This window comes from Conger conger, chromosome 2 (assembly GCF_963514075.1).
Source record: "Conger conger chromosome 2, fConCon1.1, whole genome shotgun sequence".
Lineage (NCBI taxonomy): Eukaryota > Metazoa > Chordata > Actinopteri > Anguilliformes > Congridae > Conger > Conger conger.
In genome coordinates, this window is record NC_083761.1 from 64,779,100 (window position 1) to 64,793,164 (window position 14,065).

A 14,065-nucleotide genomic window follows, 5' to 3' on the forward strand; every position below is an offset into this window, starting at 1 on the left:
CTCCCACAATCGAAAGATATGCAGATCAGGCTAACTGGATACTCTAGGTATGAGTGTGTGAGTGACTAATGTGCCCTGCGATGGATTGGTGAGCTGTCCAGGTCTATTCCTACCTCTCACACAATGCATTCTGGGATGCATCCCACGACCCTGACCAGTAATAAGATTTATGTTAGATAAGGTTAGATAATAAATGGATGGAGCCCTGTTCAAAGACAGTTTTTTGATGTTATTGTCATTTTTTGTATTTACACTATTTAAGTTTTACATAATATTCAGTTTCAATAACCACTATAGTTTGTGTATTTGTGGGCAAAATATTCCTAAGAATGCTGCAATAATGTCTCTGGGTGAGCGAGAAAAATGAGATTTAAAATGTGCTTTCCATGAAATGTTAGCACATTACAATGTTTCTACCTGTAGATACAAAAGCAATTATTGTGAGGTGACACTGAAGCTTAACAATAACGTACATATTCTGAAATATTAAGTTGAAACAAAGCTTTAAAGCAAACTGATGTTTTAAGCACAAAATAATTAGGATTATATTATTATATTATAATATATTATTATATAATGATATTATAGTATTATTATTTTACTTGGTTAGCCTTTCATGTACAATAGAACCATGGGAGAAGGGACTGACTTGGCTGCTAATGTAATTAAGCAAGTATTATTTATGGAACCTTTATGACTAATGCTTTTGTATTCATAGTTAATTTACTGTGCTTACTTTATTTTTTATATCTCAGCTGTTCCTGTTCACAGAAACATACTGTTGGTGTGGATTTAGTCCACAAACTGAAAAGTTAAACTGAGACTATTTTAAAAAAACACTGGATGGATGGAATATGTTACAGCAACTGGTTTAAAAACAAAAAAATAGGACAAATTTATGAGCAATCTTGCTTTACTTTTGGAGGCAAAGCGACCAGTTTCAGTAGTTTGCTAGGATAAATTGTATTGTTTTATTTTTTACATTTATGTAGCCATATTTACTCTGCTTTACACACAGTCATCATGTGTGATGTCCTGGCAATGCATATTTATGTATTCTGTGGGAGAAGCTCTGCAGCCCCCATTCGCTCACAGTCTGCCCTGCCACACGAGAGAGAGAGGAGACGTAGACACTAAGACCCGGAGACGCCCTCGCTGGTGTCCCGCTGTGTGTTTAAACGGTGTCCCTTGACCCGCGCTCATTTGTCATGGTGTACCCATACCTGCTGCTTGGCCGTCTCAGTCTCCTGGACGGGGGGATTGGCAGCTCCAGGCACCGGGGCCCCTCCGTGGGACAGTAAATAAGCAAAGACTGACCCCACTGGCCGCAACTGTATCTGCCGGGCTACTGATCAAAGGGAGGAGGGCTGGGGGTGGGGGCAGGAGGCATGTCTGTGAGACTGGGCTTCATAATGAGAAATTGGCATTGGATTACTGATGTAGCTGGATGCTTTGAGCCTGCTTTTTGGGTAAATCTTATCAGCTTGATGGGAAGGGGAGAGCTGGAACAGTCCATACGCCTTGCTCGTCACTCCACTCCCCCGCTTTGGTGCTACTCGACACTTTATTTTTAGTGGCTGTTTTTTGATAACCCTTCACCTCACCATTTCGCTGCACGACCTGAAGCGTCTCCGGTTCTGGTTGTGGCCCAGCGGACATGGGCGCCTGTTGACTTGATGAGAAAAAGGGACGGTTCTCAGATAAACACACATCTCTCGTCTCAGACTAGCAAATGCCTATTTAATGTCGAGTGTGGGGAGTGTTCTGGGAAAAACAAAACACAAATTGAAGTTGATGAAGGTATGTTTGTTATTATCAATGAGTGGAATTGAATGGGAAATGAGCGGAATTTAGAAAGTAGAATCATACAGTAATAGAACCTGAAGATGAGGATGATGATGATTATTTGCGGTCCAAGCATACAAGTGCTGTGTATTGTTTTTGTACCTTTTTTATTATTATTATTATTTTCCTTCCCTAAAGCAAAATGTGCAGCAAAAACTGTAGGTCCTAAAGCTATGAAACTGGGTAGGTATGTACCAATGCTCCCCCACTACCCAATTATGCATAATGGCCAGATGGTTGCGCTGTAGCGCAATTATTTATGTTTCGGCCCATAACTCCTAAACCGTGTGATCTATAATCAAAATGCTTTTTTCCTCATATTGCTTTGCTCGAAAAACAAGATGTATATTCCTGATTTAATATACATTTAATATATAGAATATATTATATTAAATTGAGTCTTTTTTGCTGCAAAACCTACTAATGGTAAGTAGTCTTGGGTCGTTTCCCACATCGTCACAAAAATAGGCTTGAAAGATTCTTTGAAAAGTCTGAGTCTGAAAATCTAAAAATAGTGAAGGATCTTGATTATTCAAAACATTACAGCCAGCGCATATCATTGAATTTCTGTTGTGGTGGCCATTTTTACTAAAACAGTTGTATTTTAGGATGGATTCATAAAGGTGGATAGCTTATCCAAAGGTAAGCTCAGTGATATTCCAGGGAAGGTCTGTCTTTTGTTTAGGTGTACTTGTGTGCTTTATAATGCATGGCCATGGGCCATCACACAAGCACAAAAAAGTCCGGTAGCAGAAAGAAGCCTTTTCACTGAGTCGTGACTGTCGATGAGTCTTTGGCTGCGCGTACGTGCGCCCACACACACACACACACACACACACACATGCACACATTTCCACATCCCCCCCTCCTCCCCACTTCCTGCACACAAACAATCATAAGCACAACGATCCAGACATGTGAACACACACAACCCACTTCAGGGCCAAGAACCGTGCATGTAATGTGCCATTTCTCAGTCATCTTTTTTCTTTCTTTATTGCTCTCTCTCTCTCCCCCTGTATTTCTTTCTCCTTATCTGTATATCTCTCTGTCTGTCTCTCTATCTGTCTCTATCTTTCCTTTGCCCTTTCTCTCTTTTCAAATTCTGGCTTCATCTGTTGTTTTAAGAACAAACTGACATTGCAGAAAGCAGATTACTTTCAGCTTGTTAATTACTCCTTGTGTGATTCACAGCAGCTGCTCGATCAGCCCTAAAGATGGCATAGCTAATGGAGGTGCTGTGGCAGTGGTCCATGGTGTCTTTGCTTATTTATAGGGTCTCAGACATTTTTCCTTTCTCGCTCTCTCTGTAAATTATGCGGGCGGAATTTTGCTCCCGTGTTCAATCTGAGCAATTTTACTGGGTCTTGGGGTGTCTATACATATCTTTGCTGTGTTGATACCATGGCGACCCGAGGGTTCTGTTTTGTTTTTGATTTAACTTAGCAATGTATTGTAATACCGACTTCTTGCATCCACAGTGAGACATACTTTATCCATACTATTTCTTACTGTGGTCCACTTGTTGCTATGTTTACATTTATTTATTTATTTGATATGTAAAATACTAATGTATTAAGTAAAGATACATTTGATAATGGTGTTTGTTGCAATGCAGCAAACCAGCAGTGACGTCATGCATATAGCATATTTAGCATTCTCCGTGCTATTGTGCTTGGCTGTTCTAAATGTTTAATTCAGTGGCAAAACAGCTGTCTGAAATAAAGCATTTGTAGTGTTATGGCCTGTAAGAAATATCAGTGCCCAGTGTTGTTAATGTCACAGTTCATTAACCATTTTCCTCTTGGTTACACACATACAGTACTAGGAAGGTGCACTGTGCTGGGCTGGTGCAACCATGGGAACAAAATCTCTGGTTAGATCTATTTCGTGGAAAATGTTCGCTTTCATTTGAGGAATTGCAATTGAAAACAGTTTAACGTTCTCCCACTTTTCTTTCTGGGAGAAAAAAATATTTTCCACTGCAGCACGCAATGCAGGATGCTGGAAACTCTCTTATCTTTGTTTATATCAATGATGTTGTGCAAAGTAAAGTCCTGCCCTGAAAGAACAATGCTTCTATTGCTGTTGCATTAGGGAATATTATTAAATGATTAGCATGGTTTAAACAACATAATCTGTAATAGCAATGCATACTGTATAATTATGTCTTTAATTGTTTGCACAGGCATTTTGTCTTCCTTGTTTGTGTTGCTTGTGATAGGGGATATTTCATTTAACTGGCACACTTCAGGGATTTGTAGTTAAAAATGTATAATTTGTCTTCTCTTGTACTGTCACTTATTCACACTGAGGTTACGCTTATTCACAAAATGATTGGCATAAACACAAGTAGGGCCTGAGCATATTACTTCAAATCTGACAGGACATGCTATATTTTTATACAATGTGTTGCGTTTTTATTAATAAAGCTAGGTAGGACCTGTATGAATTCCTGACCATTTCAACCCTTATCATCATGGTGACGCTGCAGAAATTCTAACCTCAGAAATGATTACATTAACAGCGCAGGTGTGTGACCTATTATGACACCAAGGATTAATTGTTAGGACAATTCGATATTCTGATGTAGTTAAAGGGCAATGTCAACAAAGTCAAACATGGATGCACCTAAAAATGGTGATATGATACCATCCCTCCACCTGCATCCTTTAGAATAACATGTTTTATGTACAGTTGTATGCAGTAGCCTTTTATGCTCCAGTGTAACTGCTTTGGAAAAGTGTGAGAAGTTTAAGATTGCATACTTTCCCCCTTCCCAGTGATATTTAAATAGGTTGAGCATAGCCAATTCATTGTGCGATTGCTATTGCTTTCTCATGCTGGCAGAAGCAAACTATATGAGATGGCTCTAGCCATTCCTCCTGCAGTAAAAATGAAGCTCAGGGGAGGCTACACACAATGGGCATCATTTATCAATATTTTTGTAAATCCATGTGTAAATTTATGTATAATTGGAAACAAACTAACAAATTGCGACCAACAAGCCTCAAAGAGCACGATGTGCTAAATCTAAGCAATAAATCTACATTTAGTGTAAAGAGAGGTCAGCCACAACAAAAAAGGCCTCAGCTATAACTTCTACGCCTTATTTATAGCAAACTTCCTTTTTGTGTTTTATGGAATTTATATTCAACTCCAATTAAGCATTAGTCAATCAGGATTACCTGAATTAAGCATCATCCATTTTATCGTTGAATCCAGTTGTGATATTTTTATATGACATGAGCGCTTATAATATTAAATTGTCTTTTAAAAAAATTGCCACTCTTTTTAAAATGAAAATATAATATGAATCAATTGAATAATAAAGCATAAAGCTCAAAATACGCTTTACAACCGTTTCATTTCCGCACACTATAGGAACAGCAGAGAGCAGAAGTCAGTTCAGATCCTACTTACAAACTGACCTACTAAATAAATTATGCCCTTTGTGTTTACAGTATTTTCAAATGCCTCATATGCTAGTGATGCTAACTATAGCTGTTTTTTGCTAAACTTTTTTTCAAAATATGTACTGAAAATACAGAGAATTGGAAAATAATAATCTGATTTTGTTCATGATTCAAAATTGTTTAATCGTTTCTTTTTGAAATTCTGTTGCCTTTGTTTATAAACACAGCAGAGCTATGCACCATGGCATTGCTGGCTAGAACAGCATGGTCTACAGTACCATATAATTCTCATTTGAACAATTATTGGAACACACTTCATTAGGTATTTATTATACTTTTTTTTTTAGACTTAACACACACTCTAGAGACTGTTGTGCATGAAAATGTGCATTTACAAGGTCTACCTCCTAAAGTGGTCACTGAGTGTTGATGAACGCTTTATGAATGCTATCCTGGACTTAGCTTGCACTCTGGCGTTATACTGTTCTGCACAATGCTCCAGATTGGGTGAATGCAAGCACCTCAATACATTTGTAGGAGTCAAGTATTTTTGACACTCATCACCTTCAATATTATGTGTTCAATGAAATGTGTTTAATTTATTCCTGATTCAGTCTAGCATATAGCAGTAGACATTTTGTGAGTTTTTCCCCATTATTTGACAAATGCATAGTGTTTTATTGCACGTCTTATGGAGCAGGCAGTCACTGAGCACTTGGGGATAATTTGTGAAGAATGTTCCACCAGGAAGTCTGATCCAAGCACGTATCTCTGAGTTATTAGCAGCCAAACGAAAAACGTTCTGATTTGTGACTCAAACAGAGGTTATCTAAAACAATCTAATCAATTGCAGCAATTACACAGACTTCCCAGTGAGTCATTAAGCAGGCTTGTGTTCTCAAATGGTAAATCGGAGCTGTGCTCCTGCATTAAGTATGTACATAACAAGCCTTCTCAATATTTTGTACAGTTGTTCTTTTGCTTGGAGAAACCTGTGCAAATACATAAATGAATACATGTACAGTACATTACATTATTGTCCCATGCATCTACAGTAAGTATACAAGCTGTCTTGCATGGAATGGACTGGAGATTGATGTACAGTATATGGTTCCCTGTTCAAGGTATTATAATGTACTCCATTTCCATAGTCTGTCAACATTGTGTTCTTCTGCAGTGCAGACACACTGGGAAAATTGGTTGGTTGAAAAATAAGCAATTCATTACTCTGCTTCAGCACAACATATATTATAATTATCTGCCATGAATGTATTATGGTATAAAATGCTTGTTCTTTAAAAAAAAGGAAACAGAAGATAATATATTAGTAAATTTTTCATAAAACAGCTCATTTTAAAGAAAAAAATGTTTTTAAATGTCTACTTAGAGAGATTAGAAATAACTGAAACAATGGAATCCATTTATCGTAAGAGCACCGCAATAATGTGTCCTTCAGTAATTACACAATCATAAAAGAACCACACTTCAAGCCACATTTTACAGTCAGAGTCTGAAGCATCCAGCCAGACATTTCTGCTGCTTTTTCCCCCATCTCCAAGCTCCATTGTCATATTTTGCGGCCACCCTGTGCTTCATAGCAGACTGGGTTTGGCGTGATAAATGGTGTGGGAAGGGAGTGGGAGGCTGTGGGATTGGATTAGGGACTGGGCTACGACTCACATCACCTCTGAGGATAAACCTAATCTCAACTTTTCCCTCCTGATCATTTTTTGAACCCTTCAGCAGATCAAAGAGGGTTGCAGGTCAGTGCCTGCTCTTCTAATTGTGGAGATCATGTGTACTGCCTTCAAGGTGTCAGGCGGGGTGACTGGCTGTGGTCTGGGTCACAGCTCACGGCTCGCCAGAGAGGTCAGGCAAAACCGGGGGGACAAAACTAGTGAGGAAAACTTATGAGCAAATTTTGGCTTGGGTCTTCAGTAGGCTACAATAGAATAGAATGCATAGGGCCAGGCAGCAGTCTTATGCCTGCATGATGGACATTTGTATGATGAACTATGATATTTCTGCCTAGGATAGAATAATGTCTAGGCCCAATATGATTAGCAGATGCAATGAAACATGATTTTTTATTATTTTTCTTTTTAAAGGAATGTAGAACTCCTAGAATGCAATTGAATGCAAAGCTAGGTAGTGTAAACATCAATAAAGGTAAAAGAAAGAAAATAAATGTTCTGTTTGCCTACTGAGTGCAATCAGATCACACAGGCTACTTGCTGGATGCTGCATTTAGCTGTAAGATGATGTTAAGTAAATGATTGGATCACCACATATAAGATATGATAACAATGGGGAGCTAGAATAGTAAAAATATAGCTCAATGCAGTAATTCCTATGGGAAGCTAGGATGCCAATTACAGGACCACTCTGCGGTTAGCCTTGGCAAATTCTGAAACAAATTTATGAATGTCCAGATTTTTTGTGATGGTTTTCAAATGTGCCAAAATGACTAAATGACACGCAGCATTGATCTGCATAGAGGGTGAGAATACGGGACGAGGTAGAAAAAGAGCTTTCACATGCAGCTGATGTCACCAATGATGAGTGCTCTGATATACAGCCTTTGCAAGATAGGGAAGGCCTCGTTGTACTCCTGAATGCATACTGCCGAAAGGTCTGCATCAGTGAGCAGTTTATTGAGCAACATTACTTTCGCCACTGCTGTTTCATTGTCCGAGCTCATACTATGTGGTGTCAGGAGAGAGTAGTCCAGAAAATATGCTAATTTTGCCAGGGGAAATGATGTGGCCCTCATTAAATAAGCATTTCTTTGGGCGAATCTTGTCTCAATCTCCACAATAGCTCTATCAAGAATGATAACATAGCTCTTTTAAAGGACTGATTTGGAGTGCTCGTTCGACCATCAGAGTCACCATGCCCAATAGTTGACTAGACAGCACTATTGTCAAGCTGTGAGTTCACTGTCCTTTTCCTCTTAGGAGGATTTGTATTTCCGCATTGAGAGAAATGCTTGTCCCAGAACGAGTGACATCTCATTTCCTTCAATGTCCCCAGTGAAGTGGTCACCACCTCCCCTGCAGTTCACAAATCCACTGTTTGTGACTGCAGAAATGAATTGGCTGGCTTCAGCGCACAAAACACATGGAAGAGAAATTTGCCAATGTCAAAGAAGTTCTGTCTGCCTGGCTGTGTCAAAAGACCACACGCCTCTGTACTGAGATGAAAAGGAGCACTGTCATCCTCTGCTGCCTCAGACAAAAGACTCATGATAATTTCCTCATTGTTAACAATGGATTTGGTGACATCATGATGGCTGGTCCGATAAATCACTTGTAGCCTTTTGACCTGGGAGTGTTGTACCTGTGTGCAATATGTTTGTGACAGAATGTATTCTATGAATTGGACCATTCAAATAAGTTATTGCAAGAGTTTCTGATTGCATTGCATGTACCCCAGACATCACCGAAGCGCTGTCATAACACTGAGACACTAAATTGTGAGCATTTTATCCCTGGTCAGAGAGATGTGAGAGAATTTGGTTGCACACATATTCTGCATCAAGCTGACTCAAGTCAATCAAGCCAATTAAATGCTCTTGTGGGATGGAAACATATCTTATTATTATTGATAAGTTCTCAATGTTGTAGCAATCCCTGGTGCTATCACTTTTAATGCAAAGTCCAGGAGACTCGGCTTCCACATATATTTTTAATCCATTTTGGCAAGAGTTTCAATTATTTTGTTGTGAATGACATTTGATGTGTATTTAGCGTTTTCAGGGATGCATTTTGCTGTTGTGAGTTTGGGATCTTTTTGAATGGTGTAATCAAACAGCCTAATTAAAAGACCTGCCTCATCCCCAGACAGTGCCCATGGAGAGATAACATCTTACAGTGAGAAACTGAATTACTTTGCCTATGCTTTTATCAAAGTACCTGTTATTTTCTATCTGGGTTTGACCCAGTAGCTGCATGATACTTTCACTCTCTGCAACGCTGGTATTCCTGCCATGCGGACATCGCTTTAATGTGAGGAATACTAGAGGCATGTTTAAAGAAACTACTGTCTCGTTCAAGCGCTACAATTAGTGTATCCACATTTTGTGAATATGTCCTCTGACTCGGAATTGGAAACAGGACAGCAGGACAGCAGGACAGAATATTCTAGCCATGGTCGACTGGTACCAGCCTGCACTAAAGCTTCTCACAGTTTGTCCAAATGGGCATTTGGGATAACTACTTGAAATTGACTGTGATGAGCTATCCATATTTAAGTCAGGAGTGGACATGGCAGAGCTGGAGGATGGTGTGTCTGGATTTTGAGGAGGACTGAAGTTTGCTGCCCGACACAGAGGAAGTAATGATTTGCTCGGTGTTGGTAGATGTGCTGGGCTCGACAGTGGAGGCAGCATGCACTGGGGTTGAGGGTGCCTGTTTTTTGATGAGCCACAAATACATGCTGAAAGTTTTACCTAGCTAGCTAAGTAAAACTAATCATGTTAGCGTTCTGTACAATTATTTTATACCGTTCAAGCCATTATTTTATACCATACAAACTCCAGTGACTAGCAACAAATCAGCTATAGCTAGCCTGGAACTGGCTAGCCAACTGGCTAATCACTAAACCAATGGCCTCCAAGTGAGTTGGTGACTTAAAAGAAAGACGCAGAACTTGCAAACTCAGCTGTGAATCTATACAAGACTACTCATATAACCTATAAGGACCAGAGAAAATAATTAAGTTGGCCTCCCTATGGACTGTTCCATGCATTCTGCCCATGTGTTTACCGTAATGCTAAGGATCTCAGTCTCCAGTTCAGGAAGGCCACAGTCTGCAGGTTTTTGTGGTTTCCTTCAAATCAGCAGGCTTGGAAACAACTTATATGGACCCTATCCAATCAGTGACTTAAAATAAGCACTGAGTGCTGAAAACAAGCACGTCCTGTGGCCCTCGGCCATATTTCAGTTTGAAATCCCTGCTGTAATTCCTATTGATGCGCAATTAGGTCACACTCCACCTTTAGCAGTAGTCCCTCAGGCTGGACATAGCCCACAAAGGCTCCGATGCACACTTGCTCTACCGTGTTGTAATGCACATATTAATCCTGGTGAATGAATGCAACAGTTTCTCAATGCTTTCAAACTCAGGAGTTTGACACATGCAATTTCTCTTTATTAGTAGGTTTTTCCACTGCATTGACTAACCACACCTGCCCTTAATGATGAAGACATGGTACCATAAGTGGCAAAAATGAATGCTTTCATGTTAATAAGGTGTGTTCTTAGATTTTAATAGTTTGTAGTTTTGTGTCACGCTATGTTTTCTTTTTTTAAAATAATTTGAAAATTGATTTCAGTTACTGTATGTGTTCATTGTGTTCATTATCCCGAGTGTATGGTTTTCAGTAAATTAATAGCTATCCCTTTGAAACAAAAATGGGAGCAGAGATGGGAATCTAATAGTTATGGACTGAACTATAAGCCAATAAGCCACAATCATATGCAATGAAGTTCGGAAAAGTATGCCTTATCACTGATGCTGCCAGAAATGAGGATCAAATGAAAGACACACTTTCCAATGACAATGAACTATAAAAGCTATCAAAATGAGGGGGCACAAAATCAAACAGCTTGTTTAAGAAACTAAATATACTGGGTAAATTATAAGAGAAAATAATAAATGGTCTCGGGTGATTCCATTTAATCCGTGTTTGATTATTGTTTAGTAGCTTAATCTAAGGATTATAGCTACAAAATGTGAATAGTTAAAGCTTCCATAAATTCACGATGTGTGCGCTTTTACATCACGTCCAGAAGTGATACACTGGGAATTACAGTAACTGCCTTCACTTCTAGGGTATGGCTATATTGGAATGTCTACTATAACGTGGCAGATGTATGTCAACCGTTTCATTTTGTGACTGCCTTCACTGGCTATGATACTCTGACATTAATTTGTTCTAAGAAAATAAGCTATATTCTTCCCTGTAATTAAAAGTAAATAAGCAAATTAATTAAAGATTAATAAGCAGGATCAGTCATATTTACATTATGTACACAAATGATGTGCAACACAAACAAATATCCTGTTGAGCAGTGATACAACCGCTTTAGTGTGGAGAGGGCAGAGCTGTGACATTTGAAAGCCACAATAATACAGAATACCCACATCCCGTTCTTTGTCCTTCAGAGAGTTGTGTGGCCTTGAATTCAATTCAGTTGAAGTGAGTTGTAGAACAGACTGTTCTTTTTTTAAGTACATAAATGGATTTCCCGCAACCCTCCTGCTTTATTTTGAATCCCCAAAACTGATGGGAGGGTATAACAGAAACAAAAACCAAGACCAACTGTGATAAAACAAGACAAAGTACGGATATGGACAGACGTAAATAGGACAGAGACTGGAGGGGAGACAGTAAAGGGGAGAAAAGACAGAAAAAAGAGAACTGGGGTGTGTGTATTATTTGAGTGTGAGTATGGGTGTTAGTATGTGGATTGTATGTGAATTGATATGTATTCTGTGAGAAGGTTCAACCATTGCATAATATTTACTGTATTTCTTGTTTTCCAATGTAATAGGATAGTTTTCTTGGCAAGAGTTAGGGAATGGGTATGGGCCTGGTGTTCTGGGATGTTGAATTGATTGCGGATATGTCTCCAAGTAGGCAGAGGGAGGGAGATAGTGGAATTCTGCAACCCAAGAAACGGGATAATGTTTTAGTGACTGTGTGCCAAAAGTGTTGGATGGTTGAGCATAGCCAAGTTGCATGGGAATAATTGTCCGGGGTGTTTAGAGTGCAGTGTGAGCATATTTCAGTGTCTCTTTGTCCCATTTTATACATCTTGTGCTGAGTAATATGTGCTCTGTGGATTACCTTGAATTGAATTAGTTGTAAATCAGTGTTGTTAGTCATTGTGAATGTGTTGGTGCATATTTGTTGACTGTTCTTAAGAGATCTGTGTATTTATGGCTTTCTTTGAAACCATTTTACCTTTTGTTCGTCATCATAGCAACGTTGTTGCATGGACATTTGAAATAATTCTTTGAAACTGCCTTTTAGCATACTGTCACAATAGCCTGCTCAGAGTCAAACCGGGTAGACAGCATACAAATGCATAACGTTGTTGAAGTCTGTTGTTCTAGAAATCATATTGAACTCCCAATATCTGTTTCTCCAATGGTTTCTCCAAAACCTTGATCTTTTTCCTTTCACTCTTAGAAAAACTGAAACATGCATTGTCCAAGTATTGTAAAGCATTAGGCTTGGACAATATTCAGTTTGAGAATATTCAGTACACAGATGGTGCAGTGGGTTGCACTGGCGCCTCACAGGTCCTGGGTTCGAATCCCCGTCGGCCGGGGCCTCTCTGTGCAGAGTTTGCATGTTCTCCCCGTGTCTGCGTGGGTTTCCTCCGGGTACTCCGGTTTCCTCCCAAAGACATGCAGGTTAGGCTGATTGGAGAGTATAAATTGCCCATAGGTATGAGTGTGTGAGTGTGTGAGTGTGTGAGTGTGTGAGTGTATGAGTGTGTGAGTGTATGAGTGTATGAGTGTGTGAGTGAATGAATGGTGTGTGTGCCCTGTGATGGACTGGCGACCAGTCCAGGGCCTTTCGCCCAATGTATGCTGGGATAGGCTCCAGCCCCCCTGCGACCCTGTTCAGGATAAGCGGGTTCAGATAATGGATGGATGGATGGAATATTCAGTTTGAGTTACATTACATTATATTACAGTAATTTAGCAGTGATCATATAGATAACTTGAACCCTTGAAGAATAAATCAACTTTCCAAGTGGCATACCATGGTTGGCAGCTAGAATACCCGTTATACTCAAATAATTATACATAAGTGCAGTTATAACCTATAACATACACATTGCTTCCATGGCTAATTACAGCAATGAGGAAGGGAGGGAAAGGTTGAGTAGGTGGTTAGGAACGGTCGGATTCTGAGTTATTTGTGAGTGGTACAGTAGCACTAGTGTCACTGCATGCATATTTGTGGGGGACAGAGAAACCAATAGCAGACACAGTCAACGTGCAAAAGGCAGGTTTTATTTAACAAGGGGCAGACAAGAATGTAATCCAAAAAACAGACGATGGTTGAAAACCAGGCAGAGGTACATGTGGGGCAGGCAGAGCATAGTCGTAAACCAGGCAGAGTACAAAACCAAGGATAAAGACCAAAACAGCGAAAGAACAAATCGAAATCCAAAAAAGTCAAAAGCAAGGCAGATGTCAAAAACCAGAAAAATCCAAAATGCCACAAGGACAAAGGAACGGGGACTTGGGGAAAGGAATACAAGGGCTCGGCACTCAAACTAGCAAAGAGTAACTGAGAAGGAAAGGTATAATTACACAGGGGAATGAGACAACCTAGGCGGGGCATGGGAGTGAAGGCGGTCTAACAAATAAACATCAGGTGAGACACATGAATGATACAAGAAGGAGGGATGCACGATGACACGGACTGGATTCACAAAGACACACATGTAATACAAACGGCTCCAGACTAGGGAGTGGACAATTGCACAGAGTTAAGGAACGTAGTGATAGGGGAGAGCAGGTGCAATCACTTCGCTGAATCAAGGCAAGCAATTTAGGAATAGAACAGGGAGGCGGAGTTATAGAGCAGTAGAAGAAGAAGAAAAGAGTTAGTCTGTTAGTTATGTGATTAAACTATAAATACCCAAAACTAGTGAATTAGTTTGTTAGTTTGACGAACATATTAGTGTGTTTATATAATTAGTACTGTACAAATTCCATGTTAGTAGTTATTAGTAGATTAGTGCTATCTACAAACATCAATGGAGGAAAAGCAGGAA